The following is a 15,133-nucleotide window of genomic DNA, read 5'->3' as shown; positions in this document are numbered from 1 at the left end:
GTTTATCAAAGGCTCCCCTCAGTGCTCCTCCCATACGCCTACAAAGGCCCTCTCTACCTCATCCAGACTCTCCCACGAATATTTAAGGGTTACTGATGAATGGATTTTTGATGGGTTTGATTTTCACAAATGAAATCTCGTTGCTAGTATAGTTTCTAAACCAACAAAGAATCCTTTTGTTCATACCCTGGGTCGAGCTGTCTGACCCGGGATGTTTGACGACAAGTCGACCGACCTTTTCAAGGCAGGACTACCCAACCTCTTCTCAAAGAGCTCGGCCAAATCACCAGAAAAAGCCCAATAAGGGCCCAAACAAAGAAACACGACCCAAATCCAAAGGCAGCCCAAGCCTATAGAGATTAGGGCGGTTCCCCTGAGGATAAGATGACTTCACTCAAAGATAAGATAAGATAAGATAACTATCTTATCCTCAGAAAGATCACTCTACAACCATTATAAATACACTGGAGCACCCAGGTATAACTCATACTCTGATTCTACAAAAAAACATGCTTAATACCCTTGCTAACTTAAGCATCGGAGTCCCTTGCAGCTACCACCACCCTCCAGTGACAAAGGATCAGAAGCATAGCCAGTCCAACAAGTCGGACATGACAGCTCCGATCGCCGCCCACCAGCCGGACACGTCATCTCCGACCAGTACAGAAGATCTCGTCCGAGATCGACCTACAGTTTCAGGTAACCCTCGGAACATTGGCGCCATTGCCGGGGAACCTGGAAGTCATCCCATCATCATGGCGGACAACCTTGACAACGACCACAACTCTGATTTGGAGAACAGAACGCCACATAAGAACGCGGAGGTCACACTAGACGATACTTCTCAACCTAACAAAGACAAGAATTCACCAAACACGGGAGCTATGGAGGCACTTCAGGATCACCTGAAACAACTCGAAAAAGAGGTCGAGTATCAACGGGAAGCCGAGAGAGACCTACGAAGGAAAGCTAGGCGACGTCGTGAACTAGAGGACAAGTTCCTAAAGATCGAAGCCGATCTCAAAGCTAAAAATACCAGATCCAGCCACGAAGATAGCTCCCGCAAAGACCAAGACCTGTTCTCCAAGGAGATTATGAAGGCCAAAATACCAAAAGACTTCAAACCTCCTGACATGACTCTATATGATGGCACGACAGACCCCGGCCATCATCTTAGCAACTTCCGAAGCAGAATATATCTCACCGATGCCTCAGACGCAACTCGGTGCAAAGCCTTCCCCGCTACTTTGACAAAAACGGCAATTAAGTGGTTCGACAACCTGCCCCCCAGATCCATCTCAAGCTTTGACGACCTGGCCAAAAAATTCCTAGCCAGATTCTCCATCCAGAAGGATAAAACTAAACATGCCCCAAGTCTACTATGGATCAAGCAAGGAGATCGGGAAAGCCTTCGCAATTACATGGAAAGATTCAACAAGGCATGTTTGGATATACAAAATTTACCAACAGAAGCAGCCATTATGGGCCTCATCAATGGCTTACGTGAGGGACCCTTTAGTCACTCCATATCGAAAAAACATCCCACATCTCTAAACGAAGTCCAAGAACGAGCAGAAACGTACATCAACATGGAGGAAAACTCCCGATTAGGAGAGACCTCAAAATCTGGATTCACCTATAAAGATAAAGAGACCATGAAAAAAGAAGATCAGGACGGGGAGAAGATCAAAAAATACCACAATTACACCCCTCTTCGGGTGTCTCTTGTGGATATCTATAGAGAAGTATGCCACACTGAAAAGATACCCCCACCCCGTCCACTCAAAAGCAAGAAAGGAGGAGAAAATCAGACAGAATACTGTGAATACCATTGAATCTATGGACATCCCACCAACGAGTGCTTCGATTTGAAGAACATTATAGAAAAATTGGTAAGAGAGGGGAGGCTAGATCGGTACCTAGCCCACAAAGCCGATGAGCCAAGAAAAAGAAGAAGGGACGAAGAAGTCGGACGAACTGAATGACCACCTCGTACCCCAGAGAGACATGTCCACATGATACATGGAGGATTTGCAAGAGGAGGTTTCTCCAAATCATCTCGCAAAAGACATCTAAAAGAGATCTATCATATCGAAGGAGGAGAAGGAGCACCTGAACTCCTCACTATCACATTCACTAAAGAAGATGCAGCTGGCATCATCTCAGGGCATGACAAATCCATGGTCATCACTATCATATTGGCCAATGCTAATCTCCACCGCACGTTGGTGGACCAGGGAAGCTCGGTGGACATTCTATTCAAAACGGCCTTCGACAAACTCGGCCTAGAGAAAAAAGAGCTCAAAGCATATCCGAACAACCTATTCGGGCTGGGAGACACTCCAATCCAACCACTTGGATACATCTCCTTGCACACCACATTTGGAAAAGGAAATCGGACAAGGACACTCAGTATAGACTACATAGTGGTCGACGTAGGTATAGCCTACAATGCCCTGATAGGTCGGACCACGCTAAATCAGCTCGGCACGGTAGTCTCAACTCCACATCTGTGCATGAAGTTCCCGACCATAGAAGGAATCGCAACAGTAAGAGCAGACCAGAAGACAGCGCGCCGCTGCTATAACGAAAGTCTGAACCTCAGAGGCAAAGGAGAAGAAATTCACACCATTGAGCTCGGGAGAGTTCGAGGACGGGAAGAACTTCATCCACAACCTAAAGATGAAACAGAAAAGTTCAAATCGGAGATACTCCAGATAAAATGACCAACACTGGCAGAATCCTAAAAGGGGACGAAAAGGAGTCCCTCATACAATTCTTGCGAAACAATGTCGATCTCTTTGCATGGAAGGCCGCAGACATGCCGGGCATAGACCCTGAGTTAATATGCCACAAGCTGGCAGTTTATCTCAGATCTCGGCCAGTACAGCAGAGACGTAGAAAGCTCGGACCAGAATAGTCCCAAGCTATGGAAGAGCAGGTACAAGCTCTACTGGAGGCAGGATTCATAAGAGAAGTCAAATACCCACTATGGCTAGCTAATGTCGTCTTGGTGAAATAATCAAATGGAGAATGGCGGATGTGCACCGACTACACTGATCTCAACAAAGCCTGCCCAAAAGAACCTTACCCACTCCCATGTACCGACGCCCTGGTAGATGCCTCCTCTGGATACAAATACCTCTCGTTTATGGATGCCTACTCGGGATACAATCAAATCCCAATGTACCATCCTGACCAAGAAAAAACCTCCTTCTTAACTCCGAAAGCAAACTACTACTATATAGTCATGCCATTCGGACTTAAAAACGCAGGAGCGACTTATCAAAGATTAATGAATAAAGTCTTCGCAGACCACATCGGAAAAGTCATAGAAGTTTATGTGGACGACATATTAATAAAGTCACAAAGTGAAAATTCGTTATTGTCCGACCTCACTCAAGTGTTCGACACTATAAGAAGGCTTGGCATGCCACTAAACCCGGCAAAATGCACCTTTGCAATAGAAGCCGGTAAATTCTTGGGTTTTATGCTCACACAAAGAGGAATCAAGGCAAATCCGGATAAATGCCGGGTTATACTCGACATGAAGAGTCCGACCTGTCTCAAAGAGGTACAACAACTCAATGGAAGATTGGCAGCCTTGTCCAGATTCCTAGCCGGATCGGAAATAAGATCTCTACCCTTCTATGCCACTCTACAGAAGGGAAAGAGGTTCGAATGGACAACGGAGTGCGAACAGGCTTTCCAGGACTTCAAAAGGTTCTTGGGACAACCACCTATTCTAGCTCGACCACAGGAAGGAGAACCACTTGTACTGTACCATGCAGTAGGAAACCGGGCAGTAGCCTCAGCATTGGTCCGAGAAGACAACAACGAACAACAACCTATATACTTCATTAGCAAAGCGCTACAAGGGTCCGAACTGAACTACCAAAAAATAGAGAATTTTCCCTATGCTCTCATACTAACATCTCGACGACTTCGCCTGTATTTCTAAGCCCACATCATCAGGGTTCGGACCAATTAGCCCATAAAAGGCATCTTACAGAAAACAGACTTAGCAGGAAGAATCTTGCAATGGACAGTCGAGTTGTCCAAATACGACCTTCAATATGAAGCTCGGACAGCCATTGAATCACAGTATCTGGCTGACTTCCTTGCTGAGTTTACGGACACCCCGAAAATCCCTACAGAATGGAATCTATACGTAGACAGTTCTTCAAACAAAATGGGAAGTGGCGCAGGCGTGATACTAGAAAGCAATCAGGGAACCCAAATTGAACTTTCCCTCAAATTCGGGTTCCTGCTTCAAACAATCAAGCCGAATATGAAGCACTACTAGCTGGTTTGAAGCTGGCTAAGGAGGTTGGAGCTCAAAAGCTTACCATCTTCAGCGACTCACAAGTAGTCACCTCACAAATAGCAGGGAGCTACCAAGCCAAAGATCCCACCATAAAAAAGTACTTGGACAAAACCAAGGAACAGCTCGGACAACTCGGGGAATATGAGGTCTGTCACATACCTCGGAAACAGAATGCTCGAGCTGATGCAATCTCAAAACTAGCCAGCACCAAACCAGGGGGCAACAATAGAAGCCTCATACAGGAAATGCTACACCCGTCAATCTCGAAAGAAAAGGTCTTAGCCATAACAGGTTTGGATCAAGGATGGATGACTCCCATAATCAACTACCTCAAAACATAAACACTCCCTACAGATGAGAAAGAGGCAAAGAGGTTAAAATGGGAGGCACAATACTACACCATCATAAACAACACTCTATATAAGAGAGGAATCTCAACACCACTGTTAAAATGTGTGCCGACTTCCAACACAAAGGAAGTTTTAGAATAAGTACATAGTGGCATCTGTGGTAACCACCTTGGAGCGCAAGCTCTCACCAAAAAAGTACTCCGGGCTAGATTTTATTGGCCGACTTTACAAAAAGAAGCAACAGAATTTGTAAAGACATGTTCACCATGTCAGAAACATGCCAACTTTCACATCGCCCCCACCAGAAGAACTTATTAGCGTAACCTCACCCTGGCCTTTTGCAAAATGGGGACTCGATCTTCTCGGTCCTTTCCCTCAAGGATCTGGACAAGTCAAATTCCTCATCGTAGGAGTAGACTATTTCACAAAATGGATTGAGGCGGAACCTCTAGCTAACATTACTGCTCAAAGAAGTCGAAAATTTCTGTACAGAAACATTGTCACAAGGTTTGGGGTTCCATACTCCATCACCACAAACAATGGCACTCAATTTACAGATGCAGGCTTCAGAAAGTTGGTGACAGATCTGAACATAAAACACCAATTCATGTCCGTAGAACACCCCCAGCCCAATGGACAAGCAGAAGCTGCTAACAAAGTCATATTAGCCGGGTTAAAACGGAGATTACAGGATGCAAAGGGAGCCTGGGCTGAAGAGCTCCCACAAGTCCTATGGGCATATCGGACAACCCCACACTCCACCACAAAGGAATCACCTTTCCGATTAGCTTACGGAATAGAGGCAATGATCCCAGTGGAGGTCAAAGAAGGATCACCCAGAGTGATCCACTACAGTGAAGAGGCCAACTCCCAACTTCAAAGGGAAGAACTCGACCTACTTCCAGAAATCCGAGAAAAAGCTCGGATAAGGGAAGTGGTGTTAAAATGTCGAATGGCTTCAAAATACAACCAAAAGGTGGTGCCACAAAGTTTTGCTGAGAACGACCTCGTTCTAATTCAAAATGATATCGGAACAACTCGACCTGGAGAAGGAAAGCTGGCAGCAAACTGGAAGGGACCCTACCGAGTCATAGAAGTACTCGGAAGAGGCTACCACAAGCTATCCAAACTCGAAGGGCGAGAGCTCCCAAGGTCATGCCATGCCTGTAACTTAAGGAGGTACTACAGTTAGGGGGTAGAAAAGATCTTAGGATGAGGTGCACTCTTTTTCCTTAAAAAAGTTTTTTAACGAGGCACCAAGCTAAGATCCATAAAATACCTAACTTAGAGGAGTAAAAGTCCCACATGTATATATTTGCATATTTTTTATTTTGAATAAAGTTTTTCAGATCTTGTACAAATCCTTTATCAAGATGCATTAATCTGAAATGCAAAATTTCATCGCCCGATTATAAAGCTACATATCGGCCAAAGTGAAAACCAAATTCACTGTCCGATCACGATAAAGACCAATAAAGATGAAAACTGAATTCATCAGAGGTCGACCAAACAAGGATCAAACCCAATTTCTACAAAATCGGCAAAGATGAAAAGCGACAAAAGAGATTAAATGCAAGAAGTTATAAAAAGTGACCTGATGAGCGGATAATTTATACGCTTTTTGGCACTGTTTTTACATAGTTTTTAGTATGTTTTAGTTAGTTTTTGGTATATTTTTATTAGTTTTTATGCAAAATTCACATTTCTGGACTTTACTATGAGTTTGTATGTTTTTCTGTGATTTTAGGTATTTTTTGGCTAAAATTGAGGGACCTGAGCAAAAATCTGATTCAGAGGCTGAAAAAGGACTGCAGATGCTGTTGGAGTCTGACCTCCCTGCACTCGAAATGGATTTTTTAGAGCTACAAAAGTCCAATTGGCGTGATCTCAATTTCGTTGGAAGTAGACATACGGGGCTTTCCAGAAATATAAAATAGTCCATACTTTTCCCGAGTTTGGACGATGCAAACTGCTGTTTAAATGCCAACTTCCTGTCCTATTCTGAAGTTAAACGCCAGAAACAGGTTACAAACCAGAGTTAAATGCCACAAACAAGCTGCTACCAGGCGTTTAACTCCAAGGGAAGCTGCTACACGTGTAAAGCTCAATGCTCAGCCCAAGCACACACCAAGTGGGCCCCGAAAGTGGATTTCTACACTATCTGCACTTAGTTACTTATTTTCTGTAACCCTAGCTACTAGTTTAGTATAAAAGCTACTTTTAGAGACTTACTATGTACCTCATGACATTTTTACACTTCACATTGTATTTTTGACGGCATGAGCCTCTAAACCCCATGGTTGCAGGTGAGGAGCTCTACTGTGTTTCGATGAATTAATGCAATTACTACTGTTTTCTCATTCAATCACGCTTGTTTCTATTCTAAGATATTCACTCGCACTTCACCCTGATGAATGTGATGATCCGCGACACTCATCATCATTCTCACCTATGAACGCGTGCCTGACAACCACCTCCGTTCTATCTACATTAGCTTGAGTGTGTATCTCTTAGCCTCCTGGTTCATGATCAGAGTCTTCGTGGTATATGCTAGAATTATTGGCGGCCATTCCTGAGATTCGGAAAGTCTAAAACTTGTCTGTGGTATTCCGAGTAGGATCTGGGAAGGGATGACTGTGATGAGCTTCAAACTCGCGAGTGTTGGGCGTAGTGACAGACGCAAAAGAATCAATGGATTCTATTCCAACATGAGTGAGAACCGATAGATGATTAGCCGTGTGGTGACAGCGCATTTGGACCATTTTCACTGAGAGTATGGATGGTAGCCATTGACAACGGTGATCCACCAACATACAGCTTGCCATGGAAGGAGCCTTGCGTACGTGAAGAAGAAGACAGTAGGAAAGCAGAGATTCAGAAGACAGAGCATCTCCAAAACCTCAATCTGTTCTCCATTACTGCATAACAAGTATTATTTATTTTATGTTAATTACTTTTCTTAAACCCAACCATTTTTATTATTAATTTCATGACTAAGAATTACAAAATAACCATAGCTTGCTTCAAGCCGATAATCTCCGTGGGATCGACCCTTACTCACGTAAGGTATTACTTGGACGACCCAGTGCACTTGCTGGTTAGTTGTACGAGTTGTGAAAAGTGTGATTTATAATTCGCGCACCAAGTTTTTGGCGCCGTTGCTGGGGATTGTTCGAGTTTGGACAACTGACGGTTTATTTTGTTGCTTAGATTAGGAAAAATTTATCTTTTTTGTTTATTCTTTTTTGTTTAGAGTCACTAAAATTGCGTCTTCTATTATTGTTTTTAGTTGAAACTTTTTTTTTAGAATCCTTATTTTCTTTTTCAATTTTTTTCAAAAATTTTTAAACTAATAATTGAGTTTTTCTATTTGAGTTTAGTTTCATAATTTAAGTTTGGTGTCAATTGCATGATTTTATTTTTCTTTCAATTTTTTCGAATTATTAGTGCTCAGAATATAAAAATTTTTAAGTTTGGTGTCCTTTTTGTTTTAGTTTTCTTAAAAATTTTTCAAAAGTTTTTCTTAGCATTCATCGTGATATTCAAAGTTTTCCTGTTTGTTTCCTTTGTTTTGATCTAAAAATTTAAGTTTGGTGTCATTTTTACTGTTTTTCTCTTTCTTCATTAAATTCAAAAATATCTTTTCTCTTTATTTTAATTAATTTTCGAATTTTCCTTTAAAAATTCATATTTTTATTTTAAAATTTCTATTCTATCTTATCTTAGTTTTGAAATTTCAAAATTCAAAATCTTTTTCAAAAATCATATCCAAAGCTTTTCAAATCTTCTTAATTAAGCAATTAATTTGGTTTTCGAATTTAATTTTCCTTTATCTCTTACTTTTCGAAATCTATATTTTAATTTTTAATTATTTATCTTATTTTATTTTTTTATTTTATTTATTCATTTTTTTATAAAATAAAAATAAAAATATATTTTATTTGCAATTCATATCAATTCCCTTTTCTCCATCATGGACTTAAGTGGAAATGAGCAGTCCAAACACCTGCAAGTGCTGATGAGGGATCAGACACCTGCAAGTGCTGATGCTAACCCCTCTAAGAAGGCTTCTCCAACCGCTTCTGTAGGAAATAAACCTGCAGCAACTAAGGTTGAAGAATACAAAGCCAAGATGCCTTATCCTTAGAAACTCCGCCAAGCGGAACAGGATAAACAATTTATCCGTTTTGCAGACTATCTCAGGACTCTTGAAATTAAGATTCCGTTTGCAGAGGCACTTGAGCAAATACCCTCTTATGCTAAGTTCACGAAAGAGATCTTAAATCATAAGAAGGATTGGAGAGAAACTGAAAATGTTTTCCTCACTGAAAAATGTAGTGAAGTCATTCTGAAAAGCTTACCAGAGAAGCTTAAAGATCCCGGAAGCTTTATGATACCATCCACATTAGAGGGTGCTTGTACCAAGACAGCTCTATGTGATCTTGGGGCAAGTATCAACCTAATCCCTGCATCCACTATCAGAAAGCTTGGCTTGACTGAAGAGGTCAAACCAACCCAGATTTGTCTTCAACTTACTAATGGCTCCATTAAATACCCATCAGGCATAATTGAGGACATGATTGTCAATGTTGGGCCATTTTCCTTCCCTACTGACTTTGTAGTGCTAGAAATGGAGGAGCACAAGAGTGCAACTCTCATTCTAGGAAGACCATTCCTAGCAACTGGACGAACCCTCATTGACGTCCAAAAAGGGGAGATAACCTTGAGAGTCAATGAGGATGAGTTTAAGTTGAATGTTGTCAAAGCTATGCAGCATCCAGACACATTAGAAGACTGCCTGAGCATTGATATTATTGGCTCCCTGGTAGAAGAGGTCAATATGACTGAGAGTCTCGAATCAGAGCTAGAGGAAATTTTTAAAGATGTTAAGCCTGATCTGGAGGAACCAGAGGAAATAAAAGAACCTCTGAAAACTCCTCAAGAAGAATAGAAACCTCCTAAACCCGAGCTCAAACCACTACCACCATCCCTAAAATATGTATTTTTGGGAGAAGGTGACACTTTTCCTGTAATCATAAGCTCTGCTTTAGAGCCACAGGAAGAGAAAGCACTAATTCAAGTGCTAAGGACACACAAGACAGCTCTTGGGTGGTCCATAAGTGATCTTAAGGGTATTAGCCCAGCCAGATGTATGCACAAGATCCTATTGGAGGATGATGCTAAGCCAGTGGTTCAACCACAGAGGCGGCTAAATCCTGCCATGGAGGAGGTGGTGCAGAAAGAGGTCACTAAGTTACTAGAGGCTGGGATTATTTATCCTATTTCAGATAGCCCCTGGGTGAGCCCTGTCTATGTTGTCCTTAAGAATGGAGGAATGACAGTGGTTCATAATAAAAAGAATGAACTGGTTCCTACAAGAACAGTTACAGGGTGGCGTATGTGTATTGACTACAGAAGGCTCAATACAGCCACCAGGAAGGATCATTTTCCTTTACCATTCATACACCAGATGCTAGAGAGACTAGCAGGTCATGAATACTACTGCTTTTTGGATGGCTATTCAGGTTACAACCAAATTGCAGTAGATCCTCAGGACCAAGAGAAAACAGCATTCACATGTCCATCTGGAGTATTTACGTACAGAAGAATGCCTTTTGGTCTATGTAATGCACCTGCAACCTTTCAGAGGTGCATGCTCTCTATCTTCTCTGATATGGTAGAGAAATTTCTGGAAGTCTTCATGGATGACTTCTCAGTATTTGGAGACTCATTTAGCTCCTGTCTTAACCATCTAGCACTTGTTCTGAAAAGATGCTAAGAGACTAACTTGGTTTTAAATTGGAAAAAATGTCACTTTATGGTAACTGAAGGAATTGTCCTTGGGCATAAAATTTCGAACAAGGGAATAGAGGTGGATCAAGCTAAGGTACAGGTAATTGAAAAATTACCACCACCCACCAATGTTAAGGCAATCAGAAGCTTTCTGGGGCATGCAGGATTCTATAGGAGATTTATAAAGGATTTTTCAAAAATCACAAAATCTTTGAGCAATCTGCTAGCTGCTGATATACCATTTGTCTTTGACACAGGGTGTTTGCAGGCCTTTGAGACTCTGAAGGCTAAGTTGGTCACAACACCTGTCATTTCTGCACGAGACTGGACATTACCATTCGAATTAATGTATGATGCCAGTGACCATGCTATTGGTGCAGTATTGGGACAGAGGCATGACAAGCTTCTGCACGTCATTTACTATGCTAGCCGTGTTTTAAATGATGCGCAGAAAAATTACACAACCACAGAAAAGGAATTGCTTGCAGTGGTTTATGCCATTGACAAGTTTAGATCTTACTTAGTAGGATCAAAAGTGATTGTGTACACTGACCATGCTGCTCTAAAATATCCCCTCACAAAGCAGGATTCAAAACCCAGACTCATAAGATGGGTGTTGCTTCTGCAAGAGTTTGATATAGAAATAAGAGACAGAAAAGGGACAGAGAATCAAGTAGCTGATCACCTGTCCCGGATAGAACCAGTAGCAGGAGCATCCCTCCATCCTACTGAGATCTCTGAAACCTATCCGGATGAGCAATTATTTGCTATTCAGGAAACTCCATGGTTTGCAGACATTGCAAACTATAAGGCTCAGTAATATCAAGCTATTGACAGTAAAGAAGCGCTTATTGGGAGGCAACCTAATCTTATTTATCTATGTTAATTACTTTTTCATTTCATTTTCCATTGTTATTTTATGTTTTCTTTAGGTTGATGATCATGTGAAGTCATAAAAACAGCATAAAAAATAGCACACCCTAGAGGACAGATTTACTGGCATTTAAACGCCAGTAAGAGTAGCAGAATAGGCGTTAAATGCCCAGTCTGGCACCATTCTAGGCATTTAACACCAGAAAGAAGCAACAAGCTGGCGTTTAATGCCAGAACAGAGCACCAAATTGGCATTAAACGCCAAAAAGGGACGAAAAGTTGGCATTAAACACCAGAAACAGGCTGTAACCAGGTGTTTAACGCCAGAATTGCACTCTAAGGGCATTTTATACGCCTAAATGGAGCAGGGATGAGAAGTCCTTGACCCCTCAAGATCTATGGACCCCACAGGATCCCCACCTACCTCACCATTCAAATTCAAACCATTCCCCTCCCAAACCCACCAATTCACACACCTCCATCTCCTCCACTTCTCCTTCTACTCCCTTCTTTCTTCTTTTGCTCGAGGACGAGCAAACTTTTTAAGTTTGGTGTGGTAAAAAGTGTTGATTTTTGTTTTTCCATAACCATTTATGGCACCTAAGGCCGGAGAAACCTCTAGAAAGAGGAAAAGGAAGGCAGTTGCTTCCACCCCCGAGTCATGAGAAATGGAGAGGTTCATCTTAAGGGTCCGTAGTTCAGTGGTAGAGCATTTGACTGCAAATCAAAAAGCCATTAGAGAGGAGCAACAAAGGCAAGGAAGAGACATAGAGGAGCTCAAGAGCACCATTGGTTCTTCAAGAGGAACAAGACGCCACCCTCACTAAGGTGGACCCGTTCCTTAATCTCCTTGTCTATTTGTTTTTCTGCTTTTTGGTTTTGAGCTTTATATTTGACTATGTTTTGTGTCTTTACTACATGATCATTAGTGTTTAGTGTCTATGCCTTAAAGTTATGAATCTCCCATAAATCCTTCACATTTCTTAAATGAAAAATGTTCCTAATTACAAAAGAACAAGAAGCACGTGAATTTCAAATTTTTAAATAGTTTAATTATTTTGATATGGTGGCAATATTTTTTATTTTTCTGAATGAATTCTTGAACAGTGCATATTTTTGAATTTGTTATTTATGAATGTTAAAATTGTTGGCTCTTGAAAGAATAATGAAAAAGGAGAAATGTTATTGATAATCTGAAAAAATCATAAAATTGATTCTTGAAGCAAGAAAAAGCAGTGAAAAGCTTGCAGAAAAAAAGAATAAAAAAAAGTGGCGAAAAAAATATATGAAAAAAAAAAGAAGAAAAAGAAAAAGCAAGCAGAAAAAGCCAATAGCCCTTTAAACCAAAAGGCAAGGGTAAAAAGGATCCAAGGCTTTGAGCATCAATGGATAGGAGGGCCCACAGGAATAAAATCCTGGCCTAAGCAGCTAAACCAAGCTGTCCCTAACCATGTGCTTGTGGCGTGAAGGTGTCAAGTGAAAAGCTTGAGACTGAGCGGTTAAAGTCGTGGTCCAAAGCAAAAAGAGTGTGCTTAAGAGCTCTGGAAACCTTTAACTAGGGACTCTAGCAAAGCTGAGTCACAATCTGAAAAGGTTCACCCAGTTATTTGTCTGTGCCATTTATGTATCCGGTGGTAATACTGGAAGACAAAATGCTTAGGGTCACGGCCAAGACTCAAAAAGTAACTGTGTTCAAGAATCAATATACTGAACTAGGAGAATCAATAACATTATCTGAATTCTGAGTTTCTATAGATGCCAATCATTCTAAACTTCAAAGGATAAAGTGAGATGCCAAAACTGTTCAGAAGCAAAAAGCTAATAGCCCCACTCATCTAATTAAGACTGATCTTCATAGATATTTTCGGAATTTATTGTGTATTCTCTTCTTTTTATCCTATTTTGTTTTTAGTTGCTTGGCGACAAGCAACAATTTAAGTTTGGTGTTGTGATGAGCGGATAATTTATACTCTTTTTGGCACTGTTTTTACATAGTTTTTAGTATATTTTAGTTAGTTTTTAGTATATTTTTATTAGTTTTTATGCAAAATTCACATTTCTGGACTTTACTATGAGTTTGTGTGTTTTTCTGTGATTTCAGGTATTTTCTGGCTGAAATTGAAGGGATCTGAGCAAAAATCTGATTCAGAGGCTGAAAAAGGACTGCAGATGTTGTTGGAGTCTGACCTCCCTGCACTCGAAATGGATTTTTTGTAGCTACAAAAGTCCTATTGGTGCACTCTCAATTGCGTTGGAAAATAGACATCCAGGGATTTCCAGCAATATATAATAGTTCATACTTTTTTCGAGTTTTGACGACGCAAACTGGCGTTTAAACGCCTACTTCCTGCCCTATTCTGAAGTTAAACGCCAGAAACAGGTTACAAACCAAAGTTAAACGCCACAAACAAGCTGCAACTGGGCGTTTAACTCCAAGAGAAGCCTCTACACATGTAAAGCTCAATGCTCAGCCCAAGCACACACCAAGTGGGCCCCAGAAGTGGATTTCTGCACTATCTGCACTTAGTTACTTATTTTCTGTAACCGTAGCTACTAGTTTAGTATAAAAGCTACTTTTAGAGACTTACTATGTACCTCATGACATTTTTACACTTCACATTGTATTTCTGATGGCATGAGTCTCTAAACCCCATGGTTGGGGGTGAGGAGCTTTGCAGTGTTTCGATGAATTAATGCAATTACTACTGTTTTTTCATTCAATCACGCTTATTTCTATTCTAAGATATTCACTCCCACTTCACCCTGATGAATGTGATGATTCGTGAAACTCATCATCATTTTCACCTATGAACGCGTGCCTGACAACCACCTCCGTTCTATCTGCATTAGCTTGAGTGTGTATCTCTTAGCCTCCTGGTTCATGATCAGAGTCTTCGTGGTATAGGCTAGAATTATTGGCGGCCATTCCTGAGATCCGGAAAGTATAAACCTTGTCTATGGTATTCCGAGTAGGATCTGGGAAGGGATGACTGTGACGAGCTTCAAACTCGCGAGTGTTTGACGTAGTGACAGACGCAAAAGAATCAATGGATTCTATTCCAACATGAGTAAGAACCGACAGATGATTAGCCGTGCGGTGATAGCGCATTTGGACCATTTTTACTGAGAGGATGGATGGTAGCCATTGACAACGGTGATCCACCAACATATAAAGAACATGAACATTCACAACCCTCACAAACTTCCCTTGAATCTGTGATCGAAAAATATGAAGAAGAGATGAAGAAATCTTGGGAAGAACAACAAACCTCCTCCATAAAAGAACTATTAAGTCAAATGTTGGGTGCAAAGAAAGGAGTGGAGGAGCATGAAAGTGAGGAAGTCATTCCAGAGAATTCACACTCAAGTGAAGCAGAAAATCACATGAAGGAAGGGCTCATGGAACCACCAATACAAGAGACTCTTGATGAAAAGAAAACTCCAACAATCACACAACCACCAGGACTTGGATTCAAGGAAGTGAAGGCAATTAACAAAAGCACCAAGAAGAGGATTGTGACCAAACTACCAAGGACAACATTCAAGAGGAGGTCAACCACAAGCAATCCAACCCCTGGACCAATAGCAAGCAAGCTCAATCAAGCCATGTACAACAGAAAGCTTGCTGAGAGGAAACCAAGACAGGGGGCAATAGCTGAATCTTCTCCTCTCTTGAAGTCATTCCTCTTAACAAACTGGAAGAAGAGGAAGAAAGTGAACAACATGTCAACCGTAGGTATAATTTCTCTTCTCTGCTTTGTTTTCGTTCTTTGTTTTGTTTAAATTCAAT

Source organism: Arachis ipaensis, chromosome B10, assembly GCF_059453495.1.
Source record: "Arachis ipaensis isolate K30076 ecotype BB chromosome B10, ASM5945349v1, whole genome shotgun sequence".
NCBI lineage: Eukaryota > Viridiplantae > Streptophyta > Magnoliopsida > Fabales > Fabaceae > Arachis > Arachis ipaensis.
Note: the sequence above shows the minus strand (reverse complement) of the source record.